General features: G+C 45.6%; 1 protein-coding gene across 1 annotated transcript in view; it reads right to left on the bottom strand.

Annotated features, from left to right (window-relative positions):
- The window catches only part of SLIT3 (slit guidance ligand 3), a 596,997-nt gene that overhangs the window by 291,011 nt on the left and 282,889 nt on the right, over nt 1-23,097 (bottom strand). The gene's annotated exons all lie outside the window — the stretch shown is intronic.

Here is a 23,097-nt window from a genome sequence, read left to right as displayed (position 1 = left end):
AGAACCAGACCCCTCAAATTTGAGTCTTGGATGGAAACTCCATGAGGATATCATTACCATGTTCAAAGGAGGCCAAGGAAGAAAGGAGAAGGAAAAGAGGGAAAGAGAAATGGAGAGTCTGATAGGAAAAAGAATGGATGACAGGAGGGCAGACATTGTAAAATACACTTGTGACAAACCAGACTGTGAAACTGACTACCATAAAATTAAGAACCATAATGATAGAATTTAGAAAACTCCCAGGGAAGGAGGGAAACAAAAACCAAGTGAATTTAAAAAGCCAGCGAACATGAGCAGGAGCAAGAACTCAGTGTAGGGACCGGATGGGGTTGTCTGTGTCTCATGCAGAACTCCTCAAATTGCATCCCCCTATTTAACAGGGGAACTGGTTATTCAATCTGAATTTCCTAAATGAGAACCAGCTACCCCATCTGAATTGCCCAAATTCAATTAAGTCACCTGGCATGCTTCCTGTCAATACTCTCTCTCTCTCAGCTGGCTTCGTCTTTTAACTGTTCTGGCTTCTGATCATCAAGCTAGGGCAGCCACGCTGTCTATATAAGGCCAACAACAGAAGAACGCTCTTTTTCTAGTCCCTGTGGAATACCAAGGTTAGACTATATGGGGTCTAATGACCTCTCGTTGGGAAAATGTCAGGGTAACTCTCAAACCCCTTGCTTGCCCTACTGTTCCAAGAGGAAGGGCCCCATTTACAATGTTCTCTACTCCTTAATGCACTGTTCTGGAATTTAGAGGGAAGTAACTGGAATATGAGGCTGATTTTCAGTTAAGCATAGATAAAATGTGAGTTACAGGGGAAATTTACACATAATAGAAGAATATCTCAAACCTCAGCGGACTTAGCAACCCAGGGTGCTTATTAAACAGGCAGATTCCTGTTCTCCCACCGACCCCCATTCTGAATCATGATGTCTCTTATAGGATCAATTCTGTACTTTCAAGTACCCAGATTATTCTAATGATACACTTTGAGACATGACCTAGAAATATCACATATGAGAGAAACAACAGAAGGAATGTTATAAGAAGCTGCAAAGGAGTTAGCTAAAATTTTCAAGTCATTTCATAGAATTATAGTGGCTTGCCCCTTAAGTGCCTTCCCTACCAGACAAGATTTCTTTTTTTAAAAATAATACTTGAAATATTATTATTTTTAATTTGAGAGAGAGTGATCGCTTCTCCGCCTTTTGGCTAAGATCAAGTGTGAGAGAGAGTGAGTGGCGGAAAGGGGCAGAGGGAAAGAGAATCTTAAGCAGACTCCACACGTAGCACAGAGCCTGACGCAGGGCTTGATCTCATGACCTGGGGTCACGACTTGAGCTGAAATCAAGAGTCAGATGTTCAACCGACTGAGCCACTCAGGCTACCAGATGAAATTTCTTAAGGCCAGGGATTTTTGGTGCTGCACCTATAGCCAGCCACCTGGGCAGGACTTCAATTCAGAAGGGGGACCAAACTGCAGCCTGAGTACACTTGAATTCTTTCAATAGAAGTCAGGACCCAGTTCCATCTATGGCTGTCATAGGAGCTGAGCCAGGTATATGCCATCCTGCTCCAAGGTCACTCTGCCCTTTTTTTTTTTTTTTTTTGGATTCTGCAAGGTCTTAGGGAGCAGAAAGAGATTACGTTTCAGCAATCTCTGCTTTGCGGTTCATCAGCGAGTCATCAGAAGAACAAAGTAGCGGCTTTGGTTCAGCAGAAGGAGTCTATCCCAAACTAAAGGGCAAGGCAAAGAGGGGGAACATGTGTTGACTGATGCCTTATCTCCCCAGCATTTCTCTCCCTGGTTTTTATTGCAACAGCCCCCATCTTCCTTTGTGCAGCCAGCCTTCTCTATGTGTCGGTTCCTGTGCTTGGGTGGGCAGAGCATGTGGCCCGGGGCTGAGCCACAGCTTCTCATTCCTCTGTCCCCAGCTGCACCCAATGGGAGGGGGGTGTGTTTGCAGAAATGCTGGAACAGAGACAAAGGCAGGTATTATTCTCCACTCAATCTGAGCCTAGAAGATGTGAGGTCTGGAGCTGTGGTGGTCCCCTTACCACAGTGAGGGGAGCACCTGTCTGCAAATGGAGGCAATGCAGAGAAAACTAGTGGGGGGGGGGGCGGAGAGAGAGAGAGAGAGGCAGGAATTGGGGGTATGGTGGTTGTATCCAGATCCTTGATTAAAACATCCTAGGGGTGCTTTTCAGATCCATGATACAGTCACTCTTTTTTTTTTTTTTTTTTTTTTTTTAATAAGGTAAATTTGGGTTGGCTTTTCCTAAAACTTTGTAACTGAAAGATACCTAACCAATGTAGTAGGGCTTTTTAAATGAACTATCAAGGGGTGCTTGGGTGGCTCAGTTGGCTAAGCGACCGACTTTGGCTCAGGTCATGATCTCACGGTTCATGAATTTAAGCCCCGAGTTGGGCTCTGTGCTGACAGCTCTGAAGCTCTGAGCCTGCTTTGGATTCTGTGTCTCCCTCTCTCTCTGCCCCTCCCCCTCTCATGCTCTGTCTCTACCAAAAATAAACAAACATTAGAAAAGTTTTTTTTTTTTTTTTTTTTTTTTTTTTTTAATGAGCTGTCCAGCCTCACAAAGAACATACTACATTCGGATTCTTCATACACCATGCTGACACTGAGTCTTCCCATAGGCACATACATTCAGTTTCATCCTGTGACTCATACTCTCCTGTGGTCCTTTTCACATCTCTTCTTATGGTTAATTCTCATAATTTGCCCTCCCATGGTGCTAGCTGCTAGGTAGGTAAATACCATGATGTAGGGTAAACACAGTGATCCTCATATTATAGGTAGGAAAACTGAGGCTCAGAGAGGTGAATTGCTTGGGGTCGACTGATAAGTGCAGGTGTCACACCATGCACTTCCCAGTGGTGTGAATAAGGACAAGTCAACCCTGCTACTGTGAGGTCCTCCTCTCCCCTAGGTGGTACAAAGGCAGCTCTCCACCCACACCAGTAGCTGGAGGGAGAGGGCTCCCAGCACATTCACCAGCCAGAACACAGGCAGCTGGGCCCTTGTTTCGGTTCCTAGACCCTCGCCCATCTGCCCTGCGTGAACCCTTCTCTGCTGCTGCCTGGCTTCGACTCTTCCGCACATACTGTGAGCACTGCCCTCCATGTCTGCACTGGTTTTGTTCTCCTCCACCAGTAAACACGTGGAGGTTTTAGTGCGGGCTCTGAGTCAGAAGGACCTGGGTGCAAGCCGTGACTCTCATTTATCCTCCATATGACTATGGGTAAGTGACAACCTCTCCGAGGCTCAGTTTCCTCACCTACGAAACGGGGTTCATAATAAATCAGATTTCACGGAGCTCTTGCAAATTAATGAAATATGTTCAAAACGCTTAGCATGGGTCTCACGCTAGCAAATATCAGTGATAGAAGCTAACGTTTATGGCGCCGGGGGTCTGTCAGCACATCATTTAATGGCCAATAAGCAGTAGATAATGGTGCTCACCTGACTCCTACCCTTCTTCCAATGGCTGCTCCATCTTGCCTTCTGCCTAACCCGTAATCCCGACAACTCTAGTTCTCTCCCTGTACTCTGGATCCCACTGCATTTGACATCAGAGTCACCCCCTGCCTTACCCCTGCCTTGCATCCAAACTTCGGGTCCCCCAGGTGAGTCTCTCCCATATATTCAGGATGGCCCATCTCTTCCACCCAGACTCTGTGCTGTGCTGTTTCTGTTCATGCTAATCTCACCCTCTGTCCAGACAAGTGGTTGAGGCCATGAGTTTTAGGGTCAGGCTCTCCTGCTTTCAAGCACTAGCTCTTTGTTTTGTCACCTTAAAAAAGTGACAATCCCTGTCTTTGTTTCCTCATCTGTAAAATGGTGATGATAACACCTACCTCTCAGGATGATGGGAGCGCTCTCAGAGAAACTGCATGGAACGTGCTAGGCATAGTTGTTTCTCATATGCACATAATATGCTCTACCCTTGTTAATCTCATTACAGCCTTAGTTGCACAGAATTTAGCTTGCTGCCTCTTAGGAGTTGGGAGCTGAATTGATTCTAACCCAGGGGCACTGCCTTCTCTGTGGTTAGCTGCATTGTCCCACATTCCCCTATGGCCACAAGGTGGCAGCCTATCCATTGTAGAGGAAGCTTCCATTCCCAGACCAGGAAGAAGATGAAATGATTTCTTATGGAATATAGAGATGACTTTTCTTTTTCCTTTAATGGTGTTGGAGTGGGGGCAGGGGTGAACTCAGAATCCTCATAAGCTCTTGTTTCCATTGTCTGTGAGTTTTTTATCGGTACACAACAGCCCAAATAGGCACAGCTAAAGCAGATTACACAAGTCACCAGCACTTCAAGGCACTCTCTTTTGGCATCCTTTTGGGTTAGCACCCACCCCCCTTCCTCCATTAGCCATGCTCCACCAGAAAGCCTGTTGGGTTTAGAAATCCCCTCTAGGCTGGGCTTCCCCAACCCATATCTACCATAACACGTCAGGGAGGCTGATGTGGGGCACCTAAGTGAACCTGAGGTGACTGATTTTTGTCCAGAACTTTCCTGATTTAAAATTTTTTTTATGTTTATTTATTTTTGAGAGACAGAGATAGTGCAAGTGGGGAGGGGCAGAGAGAGAGGGGTACAGAGGGTCTGAAGCAGGCTCTGTGCTGACAGCAGAGATTCTGATGCAGGGCTCGAACTCATGAACCATGAGATCATGACCTGAGCTGAAGTTGGATGCTTAACCAACCGAGCCACCCAGGTGCCCTAAGAACTTTCCTGGTTTTAAAGCTGAAAGTCCTGGGTCCTGGGAATTCCCTCAGTCCCTGGCAGACCGGGGTGGTTGGCCATTCTAGGACATTTCTCTGCCACATTGCTCTTCTCACTTGACCACGTGGTTTTCTTTTCCTTCACAGTGACATGGGCATACAATTTGCCAAAGCCCTAGAATTCTATAATTGTATATTTGGAAGGGATCATAGACAACATCGAGTTTTCCCAGCATGGGAAACACAGCTCTTTCCATGGGCTTCCCGTCCACTTGGAGCCACAGGATACAGAAGGAGGGGTGTCTGGCTTCCTGGCCACTCTCTCAGAATAACTTCTGGAAAACAGCAACCCAGAGCAGGATACACCCAGGGAGACTGAAAGATCTTACAGCAAACTTCACACCACATGCTCAGGGATATTATTAATGCGTCCCTCAACTGGCACACATCATGCAAGGGTAATAAGGGCTGGGCTTTAAATTTACTGGACGGCACACCTACCCAGACCTCACTTTGGTATGGTGGGGTAGGTTGGAGGAGGATTAACTAGGAGATTCCCCCAAAGGCCAGCAGGGCACGAACTGAGCCATGCAAGCCTTCCTGCATTTTGCTTCCAGAGCAAAGAATGTACTAGCTTTCTCCTGTTATCTCTTTGGTACTTCCCCATCTCAGCTGTGCCAGCCGTCTGCCCTCCTTGTTCACTTCAGAAAGCAAAATTTTCTGGATATATTTTCATTAACCAATCTGGCTGTAGCCAACCTCTGCCCTCAATGTTATCAGACATTTATTTTCTCCACAGTCCCAGCCCTGGCACTACCAAATGGATTTGCTCAGAGACACACCCCTGAATTCAAGTTTTTTATTAGAAATCTAAACTGAATGCAGGGAATCTTTGCAAAACAGGAGGGAAAGAATGCTTCTCTTCCAAAGTCATGAAAACCAGGTGAATCCATTAATAACTGAATATGGTAAGCATACATTTTCAAGAAGGGACTTTTTTTGTTAAAAATTCTCACAAAACAGAATTCTTACTAGTAACAAAACATTGAGAAATTGGTTTCTCAAAACAAACTCTGCAGGAAATAGGAGTATCTACATGCAGAAGGAACGAACCAAGTGATTCTTCCACAAAATAGGACTCAAACCCAGGTTCGGCTACTTGAAAGGAATCTACGAAGAACACGGTAAAGACTAGCAAATCTCCTGTGGGATTTGCCACTCTTGTCTTGCTCCTCAGGGTTTGCAAGGAGAGCCCGACTGGGGGAAGGCCCAGGACAAGTCACAGCTAACCACTCTGCACCTAATATAATTCCAAAAGTTCTCTGTGGGAGAACAGCTGAACCCTAAAAGATTTAGGCAAATCTGAATTGTAACCAACACCCACAAGAATGGAAAAGGCAGACACACACTAATGTGAAACAGTGTGGGCAAAAGCCCTGGAAAAGGAAGCAGAGTCACTGCCCCCACAGCTCTACAGAAATGGGAGGGCAGGAGAGAGTGAGTTGAGAAACAGGTCATCAGCTTCGAGAGATCTGGGTTTTACTCCCTGGGCGGCCAGAAACTGGTGGTGGGATCCTGAACACGTTATTCACCTGAGGTTCGATTTCTTTCTCCTTTAAAGCGATGGGGTCAGGCTGAGTGTCCTCGGAGGTCCCTTTTATTTCTAACAATTCTGCGAATAGGTATGTAGCTGGCACAAAACGGTTTAGAGGTTAAGCTGAGGAGACAAGAAAGTCCAGACCCATTCCATAAAAATTCCACAGCAGCCTCTCCTGCTATTTATTTGGGTTCAGAACAGGGTCTTGAGTTCCTTGTGCTCAGACCAAGTTGGCAGATCCTAAAGCAACTTTCCCCAAAAGATGGGAAGGGGGTGAGCTCTGAGGACAGCCCAATGGAGGCAGGAAATCTCGGGATGTGTGTGTGGCGGGGGGATGTCCGTCTTCTGCCCTTGGTAACTGTACTGGCAGGTGGGTGGGGGATGGGGGTGGTGAGCTGGGGATAGGACAGGTTGAGAAAGTCCTACCCCAGCTTCCAAATGCTCAGGGAAAACCTTTGTTTTCATGCTACATGTTTTTTGTTTTGTTTTAAGTGACTCAAATCCTGTGAAGTCCTGTTAATTCTACTTCGCTTCTTTTTCTTAAATTGTTTTAAATTTACTATTTTTTTTAATGTTTATTTTTTTTTGAGAGAGAGAGAGACAGAGCATGAGTTGGGGAGGGAGACACAGAATCCAAAGCAGGCTTCAGGCTCTGAGCTGTCAGCACAGAGCCCGATGCGAGGCTCCAATTCACGAACTGTGAGATCATGACCTGAGCTGAAGTCAGATGCTTAACTGACTGAGCCACTCAGGCGCCCCTCTTAAATTTTTTAAAGTTTATTTATTTATTTCGAAAGAAAGAGTGAGCGGGGGAGGGGAAGGGGTGGGGAGAGAATCCCAAGCAGATTCCGCACCATCAGCACAGAGCCCAACTCAGGACTCGAACTCACAAACTGAGATCGTGACCTGAGCTGAAAACAAGAGTTGGTTGTTTAACTGACTGAGCCACACAGGCGCCCCTGCTTCACTTTCATAGCTAGGACTTTATCTTTCACTATATACCTTTCACCATCACCTCACAGCCTTAAAGAGTGTGATTTTTATTAAATTTGATGAGAATCAAAACACTGAAAACAATTTCATCCCTGTCCCAGCCAAGAGCTGTCAACAGCACAGCTCTCTAAGGAGACACAAGGGGACCAGGGTGCGGGGCCCATGGGGAGATTGATGCTCTCGGGTGGATCAGTGCTTATGTCCCTCTCCTGACTACCGGTTCAGTTTGGGGAACAGAGGTTTTAGGGGAAAAAAGCAAGCACTTAAGTTCTCCTTGGTGAATACCATACCTGAGAGCTAGCATTAATAATGACACCTATCATTATTCATTGTGTGGTAAGTGCCAGGCCCTGTGCTAAGCACTTATCTTCATTACATCCTTTCATTCGTCCTGGCTGCCTTGTGAGATAGACATTACCATCTCATCTTCCAAAGGGGAAAGTGAAGCTCAGAGAGGTCAAGGAATTGATTCAAAATCACACAGGAAGCAATGACATTGCTGAGATCTTTTTTTATCACAAAAGGGATGCCCTTATTAGATACTACATTAGGGTGCTGGCTTCCCAACAAGCATGGCTAAATTAGTGATATCTAACACTCACACAAGTGGCTACTATGTGTCAAGGGCTGAGCTGTGCGTTCCACACAGACTGTCTCCTTTCAGCCTTCCAAAAAGCCTTAGAAAGCAGTTCTGTTCTTGTGTCCACACGAGAGGTGAGGAACCCGAGGCTGGGAGGGCTCAACAGGAGGAAGTGGTCAGTTGGGATCTGAAGTACTCCCAGGTTCCTGGTCTCACCAGCAAGTGCATGGCCTCACCCTGCCACCTGCCTGGCAGCCTGTGGGCCTGCAGCCCCCCTCTCAGGAAGGACACTGTGCCCTGGGTGTGGAGGAGGATCACAGGCATCATAAATCATGCTGTCCATCTTGGCTTTTTTTCCTCCAGCAGGACTGAGGGAATGCTGGCCTGGGAAAACCCAGTGCTATGGTGGTCTGTCCTGAGAGCCTGGAAGAGGCTTGCCATTCTCTCCTGGTTTTGCCTGGGACCCTGTGAAGATCCTTTTTAGTCTTTCTAGCAGGCAAATTGTTTTCAAGGGCCCGCCCCTGAAACCTGAGAGGAGAAAGCCCCTTTCTCAGAGTGGCCATCCCTGCTTTTCCTTTATGGGACAAAGCCAGCCCAGACTCCTGCCTGCCTCTTCCCCCCACACCCCCCATAGACACTGGTTTGCAATTCCCATCTGCCTCTGACCCAGGAGCCTGGGAGTGGGGGTGGGGACAGCTCTGTGCAGCCGCTTTCAGGGACTGAGGGGCCCCCTGGTTGGCAGGCCCTCATTTTTTATTTAAAAGCAAAGCAAACAGCAATATAAAAGGGCCCATATAAGAACTCAGTGTGCAAGTAGGACCTGCCTCAGGCAAATTTTTCTAATTTTCCTGAAAACGTGCGTTTTACCTTTTGGCCCAAAGCCATTGCATTTGCCTCTGGACTCACCACCCCCCACCCCCACCCCCTTCCCCTCTCCTGGGCCACCATTCAGTGGTTGAAAAGTTGCCCCTTACAGAAAAGACAGTGACCCTCTGCATTTTCTTCACTTTGTGGAGACTGCTGAAGATTTTTCACGTTCGCTCACTCTCTGGCTAGAGTCCGTGGAAGTTTCTCACAGACAGTGCAAGGCAACCCCATGAGTTAGGAGCAGGGGGGCTTGATGACACATATAAGGACCCTCAACTACATCCAGAAGATTGACGCTTCAGAATCCTGTAGAACTCTACTGAAGTCTACTTTCACTTTATGCAAGGGCTAATTCGCCTAGATTTGTCAATGGTTTTTATTTATTTATTTTCTATGGATATAATTATAGCTTGAATCCTGTGAAGAGAACCTCGAAATCAGCCAGTGGTCTTCAAGCTGTTTTTAAAAGCAGAGGAACCTTCTGTCAGTGAAGCAGTATCCAGAACCATGACATAAAAGACAGATGAAAGCAGAAGTTCTGGAGGAGGAAGGCCTGGAGCCTTGCCCGCTGGGCTTCCCAAGTTCCCTCCCCTTTCCTCCAGACTTTCTGCCTCAGTCTGAGACACAGTCCATGGAACCTCAAGGTTCTGAAGGATACAGTTTGAGGATACACTGCTCTCTATGCGTGAATACTCCTCAGAACATATTTTCTAGTAGGTGCCTCCCAGGATTGCTGAACATAGGGAACTGCAGTCTCCTATGCCAGTGTCAATAGCATTTCCGTTTCATGGGGGTTGATACAGTGCCCTCCTTGTACTCGAAAGTGCCAGTGGGTATTAGCAAAGGCCCTTTACATGTGGAATAATGACCACCAGAGCTTGGCGTGAGCTTCAAAGAGTTCCCTTTGTTGGAAAGGGTGACAGGGTGCAGGATTTACCCTCGAACCTCTCAAGGAGGGTCAGCCTCTGGGACTTCAGTAGGTGGGTGTTTGGAGGCCAGGAAACCCACGCAGTTCTGTCAGGCCCCAAATGAAAACGGCCCTTATGTACCCACTCTAAGCCTCAGGTCTGACATTTTGAGATTTATCTTGCTTCTCAAACTGAAAATACACATTTCCCCTCCATCTCCAAAGGGACTGAGGAAACTTGAGATGTCAGTCAAGTGCAAGAATGGCCGGGTCCTTAGGAAGTTTCTGACAAGCTGCTGTGACAGAGCAGGACTCGGGGCTCTATGGTCTGGGCCAGGCTCCTGGGGTTGGTGAAAAAGCTGTGATATGTTAGCCTTCACTTATATAAGCCCTGTGCATGGTGTTCTACCTGCGAGATGCTGCCCTTGGTTTCTCAGGGACCTTTCCTGTAATCCTTCTGAAGCAGGCAGGACAGATGGTAGCCCATTGTACAGATATCAAGGCTGAGGCAGTGTGAGCGGAAGGTCAAAGAATCCCCCAGGTGGGATCCCTCTATTAGCTCATCTTGCCCTCAGGCCCTGCTCTGTTTTAGTCCTCCAACTGTTCTCTATTTTAAGTGGCTACATGCTTCTCCAAGATTCATGGAAAGGGTTTTGTTTGCTCATATGCTTTTTAAGTAATGAGGAAAAAATATCCTGAATCAGTGATGAAAGGCAGAAAATGAGAATAAGAAAAAGTGACCACTGGCATGGGAAGCCATCACCTCGCTCCTGGGCAGTGCCCACCTTCTCTGCTGCATCCTGCCTTTTCCCCATTCTAGGAGAGCCCTTGGAGTCCTCTTGATACAATATTATAAATAAAACAAAAGCAAAACATAACATTTGCAAAATGTAGGGTTCTAGCGGCAGCTGACTGAGGGCTTCTAGAATCAGCTAGGATTGTACGGCATCTGGGGATGTGGATGAGCAATCAGAGACTGGGGTTCTTGTTTTGACTTTGCCCCTAAAAGGCTCACTGTGTAGCCTTGAGAGAAGATGAAGGAGAAGAAAATGACTTTACCAGGAAGACACGCTTGTCCGACAGGCACTGGAGTGGGAGGCTGTGCGGGATCCTTGGAAGGCTCCAGAGCCCCATGGAATAAAGAACAAGCAGGGCAAGTGGGTCCTTTGGTGCTGGGCAGGGTGTGATGGTCAGCTGCTGTGGCTGGTTAAGACTCTCTCTCAGGGCTTTCTGGCACACACAGACAATCAAAAGTCATCTTCTGGGTTTGTACAGAAAAACAGCCCCAACTTTTACACGGTCCTTGACCTTTATTTTCCACACATTCTCACCTGAGATTTGTTCACACTCCAACAATGGTGACAGGCACATCCCAGAATTCAGTTATCTGTCCATCTTGGTGTCCTCCCATGCCCAACAAAATTATTTATCTATATGTCCACATAAATCCCACCTTGGCCTCCAAGATTAACAGTCCTTCTGTCCCGTGGTCAAAATGGGGATGAAGAGAATAATAATAGTAAGTGCTATTAAGATCCACCATGCATCAGGCTTCCTACTTTGCACAAATTGTCTTATTTAATGCTTATAAGAAGTCTACAAAGTTAGGAGCTATCATTACCCCCATTTATACAGAGGGGAACAGAGGCCAGAACAATCTGGTATCCCGCCTCAAATTACACAGTTGGTAGGGGTTAGAGGCAAGATTCAATCCAATCTCACTTAAGAGCCCATCTCCTGTGTATCCACCTCAACTGCAGCGTGGATGCTATGCCTCAGGATATTCACAATGCAACCAAGCAAACTGACACCGTGTGAGAGCACATAGGGCTTTCTTTCACACACAGCAGAAAAAGGTTCACGAATGAGCTGTTCAGGGCTGGGCTACAAATGGGGGCATGTAGACAGAGCAAGGAAAAAAGTAGCTACTTTGATCATCCAACAGGATGGACACTCAAAGTCACTGATTCTGCTATCAAATTAATTATACAATTTAAAAATATACTCCCCCCATTCTTAACTGTGATACCTTACTCATTGTTTGCACAGCTAACACTAAATACTAAAGCTAATACTAAACTTAGTTTGTCTTCCTTGGGTACTCAATGACAAAGTGATGAAAGAAAATTATTGGAATTGTGTTAGGGGATAAAGAAGAAGAAGAAGAAAAAAAAGAACCTTGGCTAATCTACTGTCAGAAAATTGAGAATCATCAGTGTCAAGAAGTCTCTTCCCCCGAGAGCGCCCACTTGACACATTTGCAAAATAGATTATCCTCATTAGTCAGATGGAAATGGTTCCAATGGATTGGGAACTTGTGGTCTCCAATGGAGGCTTCCTTTGCTACCCCTACTTCCTGCCCCCTTTTGTGGCATAATTGCTTGCATGGCAAACCAGCATCAAGCTGGCACCTGTCAACTCTGCACACAGCCCAACTCCCAGATAGCAAAGCCAAAACACACTGGACATCTGATCCTGCATTCTTGTACACAGCTTGAGAACTATGCTTGATTTCCCAGAGAAAGACTGCGATTGAATCCAATTCCCTCAGCATTGTCCTTTCTGGCTACTGCTGACCAACCACGAGCACTGCACCCCTCCCCGCTCCCCAACCCTCACACTCTCAAACGTTCAACTGGTGACTGCCAAGATCATTAGCAGACACAAAAGTACTCAGCACAGTGCCAGGCACAGAGCAGGCATGGCACAAGGCTCACCGAAGCTCAGCATGGCTGGGGGCAGCTGGGAGAGTGGGTGTCACTAGACTTCTTTTCTGGGGAAGCTCTTCCCTGCAAGAGAGGCCATTGCCCTTTCAGATGGAGGAGCAAATACAGAGGTCACGGGTCTGCAAGCAGAACCCTTCCAGAACTGTCCTCCTCCCTAGGCTGAAGTCAACATGGGGACATCTGAGCTGCAAATATCCTTTCCCATTTCACACCACAGGGACACAAAATGGTTCCATTTTAAGTGGATGAAAGATGGGAAGAGGGAGGCCTGGAGCTAAAGTTTCATTTTTAACAGACACAATAAAGTATTCTCTCATAGGTATTTATACCCCCAAATTTATGCAAGAGAAATAATCTGTGACTTCTAGGCCTGCTTAGTTATACCTGGGGCTTCAGCTACAATGTCAAACCCCTTCACAATGCTACTGTTTGGTTTCTCTCTCTTTTATTTTTAATTAAAATTGTTTTTTCAGTGTTTATCTATTTTACCTTGAGAGACAGACAGAGAGAGAGAGAGGGAGGGAGGGAGGGAGTCAGGGAGGGATAGAGACAGGGAGAGAGAGAATCCCAAGCAGGCTCTACACTATCAATGCAGAGCCCGACATGGGGCTCAAGCCCATGAAACTGTGAAATTATGACCTGAGCCAAGATCCAGAGTCAGACATTCCACCCACTGGGCCACCCAGGGGCCCCCACTGTTTGGTTTCTTAAAGACAGTGAATTCAAAACCCCGTAAGAAACTCTGTCCACTCTGACCCTAAACAATGTTTGGCTTGTGGGAATTGACCTGATGAAAGTTATTACAGCAGGTTCTTAAATGGTGAAGTCACTCTGGGCTGGTCAGTGATTTGGCTTCAGGCTAGTCCATCCAGTACCCAGGCAGGGTGGTAGGAAGTAGGACTCCTGACAGTAAGGGGTCCCAGCCACCTATGCTTTTATGGCCTCCACCAGGACACAGTATGAGACTAAGGCCTGCCTCGTGAAGGGCACCCTGAGCTGGGGAGGAGCTGATGAAGAGTAGAATCTGGCTCATGGTCTGACCAGGTTTCAGAACCTTTAAGCTACTGTAGGACTATCAGGTGACTGCTGTGTCAATAGGTCATCCTTACAGCTGTGAGGCAAGGTAACAGCAAGCCCCTCCCAGGAAATCATGGCGGGAAGGAGGGACTGATTGCCTCATTGGCAAAGATTCCTCAGTGTCTTTGCTGTCCTGTATTTCTATCCTAGTGAGACTTAGCTTTCTGCCCCATGCATGAGGGGATTGGACAATGCCAGCCCCATCCCAAAGAGTGACATCTGCATGCCCCAGGACATAGGGCCTGAAAGCTAGTCCCCTGAGAGTTCACATCGCCATCTGGCAAAAGCTGTGCTCGGTGCCCCTGGTGTGCTACTCCTCAAGAGTGGGGAGGTTTGGAGAGGGACACCTTTCCGCCAAGAACCATGGTTGAATCTGTGAGTGACATTGTTTTAGGATCAAATCTGAGTTCTGCTGGTTTTCTTACCCCTTCTCTCCTTTTAGAAGGATAGAATGAAATGATTTTTCTGCACCTCCTGGAAACAGTTGGCATCGAGTCCCACTGGGGAAGGATGGGACTGAAGGGAGAGTGGCATCAAAAAAAGATGGGAAGTGACTTCTTTCCCGAAAACTAGAAAGGAATTAGAGAAGGAAAGATGCACCGGGCCCAAAGATTTGGGAGAGCCTTCACTCCTTGTTGTGCCCCAGGGAGGGGGAAAGACCCCAGGAATCACACCTCTTGGCCCATCTGGAAGCCAAAATTGCCAAAAATTCCCTTTCCAGCAAAACTCAGAAAAATTAGAGCTGCTATGCTCCAAGGGCCCTCAGTGGTCCAGTGCAACAGTGGGGGAGCAGTGCTAGCCATCTGTGGTGTCCCAGCACATGCAAACTCCTAACTGTACTGGGTGGGATGCTGGAAGACAGAACGGGGGAGATCCAGATAGTGACTGACATGGAATTTCCAACTTAAAGGTCTCAATGGTCAAAATCAGGTTTGTGGGAATGGTATTTCTTGCACATCCGAGTTTTTTCTGGGCACTTCACACCCACTTATAACCCTTGTTTGGCCTTGTCTTTGGTGTCTATTGAATGACCAGGGGCTCTGTTCTTCACATAATCACTTTTCCCTGAATTTGGGACCAATTTCCAATCTCTCTCTCCCTCTTTACTGTTCACATTCAAAACCAGGTGGAAGCTCTCAGTAATAAATTCTAGGAATCACCTGGGACATAGGGATGGTTCCTGGTTTCACAGTTACAAGAAGGTAAGTCATCCAGATTGTCTCTAGAATAAAATGTCACTGGAAAATGTATCTTAAGAATAAAATACTCTGTCATAGTTTAAAGTGACACATCCCTTCATCCCTTCCTTGATGCATTTTAGCTTTAGAAAGTACAACAAATTCTAAAATGCCTTCAAACGGATCTGTCTTCTATGCAAGATCGTAGACATCTTAATCATTCAAATAAGCTTACTTTCTTTCCTGGTTCTAATGTTTTACACCAAAATTTGATACCACCTCATGTACTAGTGGACTCTGAAGCTTGAAGCTAAGAAACAGCCACTGGACAGTACGAGGTTGGGTATACAGCATGGTTCCCACAGTGGGGTCACTGGACCAGCATCCTCAGCACCATCTGGAAACCTGTTAGAAATGCAGATTCTTGGGCTCCACCCCAGACCTACGGAATCAGAAACTCTGCGAGGTGGGGGCCAGCAACCTTGCTTTAATGAATCCTTTGGGGGATGCTGGGTAAACTTCCGAGTATAAGAACCTCTGGTGAGGGGGTTCAAGACACTGAGCTCTGGAGTCAGACAGACCTGGTTTGAATCCAGACCTTCAGGCACCAGGCTGTTCACCAGGCACCAGGCTGTGCTGCTGGTTACACCGCTCTCAGCCTGGTTCTCTGATCTGGTCAACATACTAATAATTCCTATCTCATAGGGTTGTCAGATCAAGTGAGTGTGGGTATTTGGGAGTACTCTGTGAAAACTAATCACAACCCCCAACCCTTCCAAATTTGAGACTAATGTGAATCAACCAGATAGAGAACGTTGGCTTTACTGTTCCTAAAGGTCTTCAGATAAAAGATGTGACTCGGGTGTGTGTCCACCACTGACCACTAGACTTCTTTAGTTGCCTCCTAGAACTTTGGACAACGTGTCTGGCAGCGGGGTTGGAGGGTGGAATATGCAGAGGCGCCATGTTTAACATGAATCACAGGCTCCCACTGACAAACCCCAAGAGGATAGATACATCCACAGGCCTCACAAAGGCAGTCCTGGCCCCACACTAAGGGCAGGCCGGGCCCTACAGTGGCAGGTGCAGAGCTGGTGCCCATCTGCGTGCTGGCAGATCTATACAAAAAGGAGCCTCCTGGCTCAAATGGTGCTCTTAACCTCAAAGATTTTGTAGCTTAGGGCTTGTATTAGGGATAAGTGAGTGAAGGAGAGGAGAAGACAGCCTGAAGGACCTTCATAGTTTTTCCTCTTGGGGCCTGGATGCTCCTGCCCCTCTACGGAAATAGGAGAAGTGGAGGTAAAGCATTTCCCATGATTTACAAAAATCAGTGCTCAATAAATGCCGTGACTGTTACTAAGAAGTTATACAGTATTTCCAGATTGCTATGTGGAGAAAAAAGGTAACACTGAATGCTTCCTGTCAGGCAGGTATAGCAACAGTAAACACGTGAAGAATTGAATATGGGCCAGGTATGTATTAATCAATGTATTACGTCATTAATTCTTATACCTCTGTGGGGTAGGTGTAATATTATTCACTTCAGTTCTACACATGAGGAAATTGAGCCACAAGATGCTCAGCCAGTAGCCAAGGTGTTACATAGTCAGTGAGTAGGGGTCCAAGTTCAAGACTAGGTGGTCATCCTACAGGGCCTGTGTCCCTAGCCACTGTGTTGTGCTGGCTGGAGTGACACTGGGAATTCTGAAACATGCGTGCCTTGCCTTAAAAAAAATTTGTTAAGAACACACAGCATTGTGACCCTTTCCAGAACTGGAAAGTTCTTTCAGCTACATTAATCCTGAAATCTACAATTCAGAATTACACAAAGAGAAACACAATAAAGAAATCACAGAAAATGCTCAACAATCTAAAAACACCAGTGACAATAAAAAACGTTTAGGTAAGAATGAATAACAGAGACTTCATGGTATTAGAAGTCAAAGCATGAGTTGAATTATATAATACAGAGTTGAACATTATTGGCCTGGTTCAACCTCACTAAAGAATGGTCAGAAATTACCTTTATACAAACATAGTCACCAAAAGAAAGACACACACTTGCCAGTTATAAAAACCCTCTAAGAATTTAGTAAAGATCTGATTAATATTAATCTACTGTTCAATAATAACAGTCATGAGAAACAATTTTTTAAGTCAGTCTTTATTTTATCCTAGATGCTCATTATTGGAGGCTTTAGTTCCACACCTCTCTTGAGTAACTTTTCCTGCTAATCCGTCTTTTGTTTCTGAAACCTTTTTTAGTAGACTTTACACAGAGCAGGGTGCCCGAGTCTACTGTCATCTTATTTATCAGTAAACTTGTGATATGTCAGAGGAACATTAAAAATCCCATTCAATTGAAAAAGTGTTTTTCTGCACATACACAGTACTTTTCACACTTCAAATCACTTTCACGTTTATCCAAATGCTTTGTCAGTCAACACTTTTTAGAAGGTTCTCATATCTAGCACCTCCTTCATCGTTAGTGTTTTGAACCTATATCTTCTCTGTCTAATCCTGAGAAAACAAAAAGTTCTCAAACTACCCCCATGTATCATTTGCGGCCACTCCCCCCACTAAATCACTTCAAATTAACCTTCTGCTTGGAATGAAGGGGGAGGCCCTCTACCTTTTGAGTTTGGCTTTAACGATAAAAAACATGTAGATAAAAATGCAAGATGACTGCAAGAGGTACATGACCATTCACTGCTCATGTCTCTATGTTTTTCCTCCTCAAGTGTTTACAATGGAGCATTTCAACTTGTTATAAGCAGGAATGACTGAGTGAAATAGACTGGAAACAGACCAATTTCATCTTTCTGTCAGCATCTCATGACAGGCCAAAGATAAACCTCATAAACTGTGAAAAATGAACAAATCTTGGTTTTGATAACCCAAGCTGGGACGAGGACCAAGGAGTTAATATCTCTGGAACCCAGGAGTTTATCTCACTTGTTTTTCAATGATTAATCCCAAACTTATCCTGTTTCGTCAACAAGCTCAACAAGCCAAAAGGGAAGGTTTAGACTCCTGGCTGTGGCTCCTCTCCATGTCTAGGCTTACTGGTGCCAAAGAGAGGAATTAACCAAAAGTCTCCCCCTTTTTTCTTCTGACATGCAAAATCGCCAGGCAGCGATATTCCAGAGAAGGAAAACACTGGTGGGAACCACAGATTTCTAGGGGTGGGGTGGCTCAAGAGAAAAACAAGAAGCACAGGTTATGGAGGTAATTACATGGCAAAAGCAACAGGGCAGAAATAAAGATGGACTTTCAGGAGTTGGGGAGGACAGTGAAAAGAACGGTCTGGCTGAAGAAGAGTTTCCAGAGCAGGAAATAGTGGGGCTAACATCAGATAGAAGGCTGGATTTGCGAACCCAGTTAGAGGATATGGGACATAATGTAGTGGCCACAGGGAGCCATCGTGTGTTCTGGAAGAGCACAGCCTTCTGTTCCGAATGTATATTAGAATGCAGGGTGGCGTGCAGGCAGCTGGTAGGAGAAACTAAAATCGGGGTCTAATTGAGAAACATCTCCACAACTGGGACAAGAGGTTGTTAGGGCTAGAATCTTCCATGTTTTTCTTCTTGAATCAAAGTATTTCCCAATTCACCAAAAGTGAATTTTACTATGGAGGTACAGAACTTGTACTGCTATTTACTTATTTTATCCTTATCCGTGAATAACTTGACTATTGGGTTTACTTAACATAATCTGTTATATCTGTAAAATCATAAATGTGACATATTAGTTTTTTTTAACCCACATGAAAACAAGTACACAGATAGTAAAATAAATTTTTCTGACATGTACTTAACATCATCTCAGACTATCAGTGAAAGTTGCCTTAGTTCATAGGTTCTTAAGCTTGCTGGGGTCACAGACTGCTCTTCTTATCCACTAAAATCTAGATTCTTTTCCCAGAAAACTGAGTGTATGTCTATGTGTACACACGATTCTGTATGCCCTTTCAAGTCACTGTCCCTTGCGTTAAAACCCTGTGACTTATCTGGAGCTTGCAAAACGTGAACCCTACCTTCTCAGCAGGCCAGGTCACTTGATAAATCTTCCCAAAGCTCACTGTGACTTTGGGGAAGCCTTTTCAAGAGCCTGCAACTCCTCTGAGGAAGTCAGACTCCTCTCAGCTTCTAGAATGTTCTGAGGTGAAACCCATTCCTAATGGCTCCCCAGACACCCTTGCTCTTTTCAGAAACTCCCACTGAACAACTGTCACAGGAAACTCTTTCTATGGTATTGGTTGGCATGGGCCAGAATGGGTGAGGGCATGCACATAGCCCCTTCAGGGCAGAACATGGATGTGGCCTGACTAGCCCCAGGGAAGTGAGCTGTGCAGTCTTGTCCATTCTTCCAGCCTGTTGCTGAGAGAGGCGTTTGGTCTCACCCATGGCCTATGATTGCTCTGTCAAATCAATTCAAGAGACTATAAAGATATAAGAGCTGAACAGCACCAGCAGGGGACTTTTTTTTTTTTTAAGGCTCCCTGCCAGATAAAACAAGAATAAATATGAAATAGCTTCATATTCCAAGCATGAACTAATGTTGGGGTTGTGGCTGATACGTAAAGAACAGCTAAACAGGCTTTGACACCGTGACTCTGGAGAGGGCAACGTTCTCACTGGAAGTGGGGGTGTGGGGATTTATTGGGGCTGTTGGGGAGTGAGCTGTCTGGAAGAGGTTCCTCCCTCATAAAAAACCCAGGCCCCTACTGACCGATTCTCACATTAGGAAAACATTGGTAAATCATCAGCATAATCCAAGAATTATTCCCTTCCTCTGCTCTGAGCAGAGGGGCCCTTCTCTTCTTATCTGTTTCTAATTTTCTTCATGGGTGCTGTTCCTAGTCCATTAATTGAAAGGATTTTTGGCTAGAAGCCCATTATCCGCCTGGGGAAAAAAAACCCCACAAAATTGGAGGGGCTGATACTCTGTGCGTCAAAGGGAAATAAAAGTGGATGGGAATAGTTCCTTTGGAATCCCTGTTGGGTTAGGTTTGGAGCCCTGAGGCACAGGTAGGGAGAGACGGCTGCCTGGACATCTTCCCCTAGCCAGGGAGTATGGTAAATCACTAGCTTTCACAATGTCCTCCAGAGAAAATAAGATCATTACAAGACTTTTAAGATCAACCATAATAGACTCCCTACAATTTGTTTTTCTTTAGCTGCTTTTACTAACCCTTCTGGGCCTTCCTCCAATGCTGAGTCTGACATTGCTCAGCAAGACAGGGAGGTAAGAGAAGGGGCTCTGGGGTTGGTCAACTGCCCTGAGTTAAAATACTGCCTCTGCACCTTCCTAACTCTGTGGTTTTGGATATGGGGGTTAACCTACTCTGAGCTCTGGTTACTGTGAAATAGAAACTGAGTAACTGCACTATAGAATAGCTATGAAAAGTCAGTGAGATGATACATGTGAAATGTGTCAGAGGGTTCCTGGCACATGGCAGCCTCTCAATTAATGGTAGGTATCATCATCATCACCAACACCATCACAATCTTCCCTGATGACCTGTTGAGCAAGAACACAGGCATTAAGTTCAACTCAACTCAAGGCCATTTAGAATGGATTTGCAAATGGCACTTGTGATAGTACCAGTACTTACATCCCTACTGTCATTTTTCAGCTAGACAAACAAGAAACAGGAAACAAAACAAATGCAGCTGCAGCTATAACATTCATTCATTCAGTCATTTATCCAATCAGTCATTCATTTAATAAATATTTATTGACCCACTATGTTCTAGACACTTTTCTAGATTGGCAGATATAGCTATAAGCAGGGAAGACATGATCCTTGTCCTTCTGGAGAGCACAATCATCTCTGCTGTGGGGGTGGGGGAGGGGTAAGGTGGGGCTGAAACACAATCTTAGCAGACAGTGCAAGATGCCTTAAAGGCCATCTGAAATTATTACTTAAGGCTCATGCTGCAAACAAATGGCAGGGTACAGAAATCATCAGGGCCACAGGAACTTAGGGGCTATATTTTCTCCAAATGCCCACAGAAAATCCAATAGGTATTTGCTGACACATCTCCTCAGTACCAGGCACTGTGCTGGGCCCAGGGATGCCATGGGATTAGGGTGTATAATCTAAGTGAAGGGGGAGAGAAGATAGATAAGAAAACAATCATCTTAGCAAATGGCAATGCCTGATCCCCAAAGCATCTGCTACATCACTGTATTTCAGGGATTTATACCAAACTATCCACCATCTTTTGAAGCAGGGTATAAGCTAAACCTTAAACCAACTTTGCATGCCCTAATCATTTATTTCACTTACACAATACTCTTAAAAAGAAGGAAAGCAAAGATTACCTTCCCTACCTAAGAGATGAGACAACAGTTAGACAGCTAGTAGTAGATGGGGATTGTATTCTACTATCCATATGGTTGGTTCCCCTGTCCCTTAACAGCATGATTCCCCACAGGATCCATTAGGAATCTGCCCCTCCCCTCCTCCTCTCTTCACTAGCTCCTAACCTCCCACATTAGCACATAAGTTGTGGTCTGGGACTAAGAGGGTCTTGTTTTTTAAACAGTTAAATCTTTCATTGCAGACCAATTAAAATTTAAAGACTCTCTCTCCCACCCCTCTCCCCCCTGCTTGCACACTTTCTCTCTCTCTCTCTCTCTCTCTCTCTCTCTCTCTCTCTCTCACACACACACACACACACACACACACACACACACACACACTGCCACTTCTCTGAGCACAAAAAGCCGATGACAGCCTGGTGTTTACTATTAGAAACAGGATCTGAAAACCCAATGAGAGAAACCTAGCCCTACACCTCTATTTGTTTTCTTTCCTGCGCAAAGTTTCATAGATAAGAGATTGCTCTACCAGCAACCATGAGTGCCACCCACCCAAGCCAACTAGAGAACAAAGCCAACCCTCTTGGCCTTCTCAGCTGTCACACCCTGGCAAAGGATGAGGAGGCAGCATGGTGCCCAGGCAGTGGCCTGGGTACTGGGGGAGTCACAGAACTCCTGTCACACAGCTCTGCTCATTTATTCCCCAGCAGTCACCTGCACACCTGCAGGCCTCAGAATGTGGATGTTCCACTATGCTATCATCCTGGCTCCCTGGCAAATTCAGGGGACCTGCCCTGACCATCAAGGCAAAGTATTTTTGCCCAGCCAAAGTATTATATGTACTCTTTGACTCAGAAATAATAGACTTTAACATGAGATTAAGGTAGAGAGGGCCTGGGAGCCTCTACATAGTGGTGTAAATGTGTTTACATTACACCTGTGCATGTATGTGTGTACTTAAAAGTGTATATTTTGGGGTGCACAGTCTATGTGTGTTTGCCTACATACATTGCAGTCTGCCGGCTTGACTGAATACCTATCCACTGGCTTTGCTACAATTTTAACTCTCCTGGCTTTCTTAAAGTAGAAAGAACTTCTCAATAGCTTTTCTTCCTAAGATTTATCAGAGCTTAAGATGGTCTCTTCCCAATGCAGTTATAGTTTACATATACCAGTACATGCCCCCACTTTGCCTTTAGAGATCTTGGGTTTTCCATGAATTCTCTAGCTAGAACACTCAGAGACAATGATATCATCTCTGGGTGTTAATCTGGATGCTAATCTTCCCCACTAAACTCCCTTCTTCTCTGTTGCCTTAATGGGGTACTGAACAGTCACCTCTGCAAAGCAGCCAGTCTGTCAGGAGATTCTGGGGCTTCATGGAGCCCAGTCTGCAGAGAACTGCCACTTGCTTTCAGTATTCCCAGGTGAAAGAGGTCATTCTGCTGCCATGTTGGGCATATGCCCCCAGCTCTGTTTCCTGGCGAAGTGATGATAACTCTTCTTTTTTAAGTTAGTTAGTTAGTTAGTTAGTTTGTTTACAGAGAGACATGTGGGGGAGGGGCAGAGAGAAGGAGAGACAGAATCCCAATCAGGCTTTGCACCATCAGCACAGAGCTGATGCAGGGCTCGAACCCACGAACCATGAAATCATGACCTGACCTGAGATACAGAGTCTGACGCTTAACCGATTGTGCCATGGAGGTGCCCCAAAGTGATGATAACTTTATCTTTCTCCAGGGTGAAGTCTGCACAAGAAAAGATAGAGCTTAAGAAGCAAAAAAGATTAATTGTTTGTGATGGAAAGAAATCATCTCTGGCAGGATGTGAGGTAGAAAAACTCTGGGTCTCATGGAGAAGAAGGTCTCTAGACTCTTACGAAACAAGGCAAATGATTTCTGTGGTGACTCATCTTTGGGTCAGCACATCATCTGTGGCAACAGAGCTGTGAGGTTGTGAGGGGGAGCATGCAGAGCATGGCACCTGCTTTCCTCAGCCATGCAGAGGAGTACAGAGCCTTGAAGGAAAGACCACAGTCACAGCTAGAGGTGGCATTTGGCAGGAGCCACAGGAACCCATAGAGTTTGT

The sequence above is a fragment of the Leopardus geoffroyi genome, chromosome A1 (assembly GCF_018350155.1).
Source record: "Leopardus geoffroyi isolate Oge1 chromosome A1, O.geoffroyi_Oge1_pat1.0, whole genome shotgun sequence".
NCBI lineage: Eukaryota > Metazoa > Chordata > Mammalia > Carnivora > Felidae > Leopardus > Leopardus geoffroyi.
This window is presented reverse-complemented; position numbering and strand designations above follow the sequence as displayed.